The 3709-nt window shown below is 39.9% G+C and overlaps 1 long non-coding RNA gene across 1 annotated transcript; it reads right to left on the bottom strand.

The window, feature by feature from the left end:
* Positions 1-2382: 2382 nt before the first annotated feature.
* Positions 2383-3449, bottom strand: LOC136448809 (uncharacterized). Its single transcript, XR_010757922.1, has 2 exons — positions 3215-3449; positions 2383-2590 (listed from the first exon to the last, which is right to left on the bottom strand). It is a non-coding gene; the product is annotated as an uncharacterized lncRNA (long non-coding RNA).
* Between the last annotated feature and the right edge of the window lie 260 nt (positions 3450-3709).

The following is a 3709-nucleotide window of genomic DNA, read 5'->3' on the forward strand; positions in this document are numbered from 1 at the left end:
CGGAAACAAGCGCACGTCTTGCGCTGTTTCTGCTTATAATAACATTACAGATTCACTGCCTGTACTGATATAATAATAATAATAGTAATAAATGGTTTATTGGTCCGAATTACCCATACAATGGCAGCCAATGCTGAATTGCTGCAGGGTTTACAATCACATAATACACAATAATACACATGATACATATTTCCACACTTGCACTTTATGAAACTGTCGCAAGGGCCTGGCGGCTGCTATTCGGCGCCAGCAAGTGACCTCAATACGACCTTCCCCAACCGAAGTCAGGTACCCATTCAGACCTAGGTGGAGTGAGGAAATTCGTGTAAACTGCCTTTCCCGAGGGCACAACCTCGGGACGGCATACCGGTGGTTTCGGACCCGGGACCTCTCGGTTCTGGGCGAAACGCCCTATCGATTGCGCCATACGATAACTCATGATTTCGTGCCTTAATTGACCTCGGAAGTAATTATCTTAGTTAGTGAACATTCTCCTTTATCTGTCCAATTCCTAATTTCTATTCTAATTACATCCACATCCGCATGCGATAGGATGTTTGCCTACGTCTAGCTGATAAACGTTTATTGTAAAAAAAACCACCATTCGTCTTGCGTGTCTATCAGAAACTCACACACAAATGCAAATCTGTTACTGACATTTTTTTGTCCATTGAAATAGCGGAGAGAATTATGATGTACAGTCACCTGTGCTTTAAATGTGTATGATGTATTACCAACATCACGATGACGCATTACTAGAAGGTGACAAAAATGTAGCCTAAACACTCTAATTTCAAAAAAGCGGGGCTTTGGGCTAATGGTTTAATTTAGAATCCATGCAATACTTTGTCATACTAATGAATCTAGTTTCTTTCTCATGACTTAATTTCTTTTCTCGGACTCCAGCGACTGACGAACCGCCTACGAACCGCCTTCCTCTTAACTGTATGCTGAATGATGTCTCAAAGTTGAAAAGAAAGACTCTCATATCAACCATGTCATTGTCCAATTCATAGTGTTAATGGCAAATTTCTATTCATCTGATGCCATCGACTCTAGGTAGTTATCATTTGAGACGATTCTGGACCCTGATTTGGAATCTAACTGACGTGTTTTGTAAGTATACGTAAGTCTGCTCCAAGTAATTACTGACGACTTGCTCTCGTGTTACCGACATCCGAGACGACCTGCATTGATCGAACCCTTTATGTTCGGATATCAGAGATTTGCGACACGATAAGAATCACTTTCTTAGTGATGTGTGCTACTTAGCGATACACTATGATACTTACGCTATTCCTAGCGGTGCCTGGTCGCCATCTTGAATTTTCCCGCTACGCGCTATGACTCACGGGAATTTCTCGATATCCACGCACACTCACGCGAGAATATGACCAAGAGATCAGAACATACGCACATTGCAGGGGAATTTTAGTTGCCGAAACATATCGCCTGGTCCGATTTTCAAGTCCCTTATCCCTGAAAGCTCTCGGAGCAGCCCTAAAAATGGCCAAGACAGGCTTCTAGCTTCTTGACCCAGCTTCTAGTGTTAAGCGAGGTCTGTGTTTTGTCTTCGGCAATGACGCTATGTAAACACTAACGCTTGACGTCGGAGAGGAATGATGTTCAAATGACCCGACTGAGGTGATAATCTTCTGTTCATTTGATAGCAGAAATTCACTGTTCATTGAGTAGATATGTCATCATTGGTATGACCTGACTAAAAATAAATCTGTTTTTAAGAGGTGTGTGTTTCAATGTGTATTCAATGCCCATCAATGATATAATCTTATGGAAATAATGACACCAAAAAGCTGTAGGTAACTTGATTTGACCTCTACCGTCATGAACTACTAAATGATTTGATTGTCATGCAGAGATCATAAATAATTAGTATAACAAAAAGATAACTGCTACCTTACCTTGGAACCTTACCTTGGAACCTATAGATACCAGAGACTGAATGGCAGTACCATAGTCCTGATTCGAAGCACTGTTGTATCAATCTTTACAAAACTGCTAAATTATGTGACAGGCCCATATTTTCATCTTGTTACAGATTTTTTTTTTACACTGCATGTGTACATGTATGTATTGACTTCAGTCCAAAATTGTTGATATGCCTCACCTCAATTGAGGATAACTTCTTTACCTTTTTTAATGCCTCTCTGTCACAAAATTCATTTGGAAAAGGAGATATCTATCTATGTGCACGGTTCATATTTGAGGTTACAGAGAGAGCATTTGCAATTTTTATACTAAACTATATCTGGGTACAGTCAAACCGGCCAGGGAGGCAACTTGTACATGATATAACTTATAAGTTCTGTATATATGTGAACATAGAAATTTATACATCAACATGACAGAGACTTTCTGGTATTCAGCATGTACAGTGAAGTTTTATTTACATTTTGAACATTCAATTGAACAACAGTTAAAGCATAAACAGATGGTTTTAATCTGAGTCACTTTCTATTTTCTGCTGCACATGTTCTGGCATTAATATGCCCTACCATCCTTTCATCTTGATACTGCACACTCTGTAGACAGTCACTAGGTATTCTCTGTGCTCCTCCATCTGTGACACCTGAAGTGCATATGAACAACATGTTGATATTATCAATATTGACAGTATCATATCTAATACATACATACATACATACATACTGATACAATCTACTTTTTTCTGAAAATGATTATGATGATAGTATACTAGTAGGCTAAATTACTTACAGGCTTTTTCAAACACAATTACAATGCAGTCAGGACTCCAAGGAGACCAGTACTGACCTGTGGGAATGGGTGGTGGTGCTGCTAGCTTTTGCATATAATGATATTATCTATTTATTTCAGCCTGTACACACTCAATCTGCTCGAGCAGAGCTATTTTTCAAGTCTAGAACATCCTAGTATTTTGTGTCTATACTCAATCTGTATCAATCCATACAATAGAATCTATGGGAACGAGACCAATGCATACATTTCGTGTCGACATACCCATGCATATCCTTCGTGTCGTTAAAAATACGGCCGAGTCGTTGAATGACATCATTGTAAAATGGCTCTAAAACATCTCAGGATACACCAAAAAAATAGGCTAATTCCAGAAAAAATAATTAAGAAAACTACAGCCTAATTACTCCAGGACATCATTAAGGTCTTCACTCATCCCCCTGAGACCAACTCATAATTTCGAAAAGTCATAACTCACCGAAAATTCGCCGTAAAAAGAAGCGGTTTTCACGATCTGCAAGCCCGGAAATTCCTCTTTGCAAATGGCACCAGTGCGCAGGCGTGAAAGCTATGCCTCGTTCCCAATGTCTTTTGCGCATCTGGAAGTACTAGAAGTCTGGGGTGCCCTGGGACAGAGTCAGCCCAGTCACGTGGTACACTAATGAGCAAGATGGCGGAAAACCTTGTGCACACGTAACTTTTCATAGTGCGATACAGATTTGATCCTCGTACACTGCTGGCATTTTGTTATGCCGACAAGTTCTCACAGATGGCAAACTCATGGTGTTATACATCGAAACGAACCAAGTACGTGTAACTATCTATGCAGTTTGGTTTGATGCTTGAAGATCTTCCATTCCAAAATTCTGGTTGAAGACATTGTAAACCTTACGTTCGTTGCCAATGTTGCGAATCATTTTTATTATACTTCCAAAATAATCCGCCGCGTCAACGTTAACCCCCCTCTTTTTAA

Source organism: Branchiostoma lanceolatum, chromosome 14, assembly GCF_035083965.1.
Source record: "Branchiostoma lanceolatum isolate klBraLanc5 chromosome 14, klBraLanc5.hap2, whole genome shotgun sequence".
Taxonomy (NCBI): domain Eukaryota; kingdom Metazoa; phylum Chordata; class Leptocardii; order Amphioxiformes; family Branchiostomatidae; genus Branchiostoma; species Branchiostoma lanceolatum.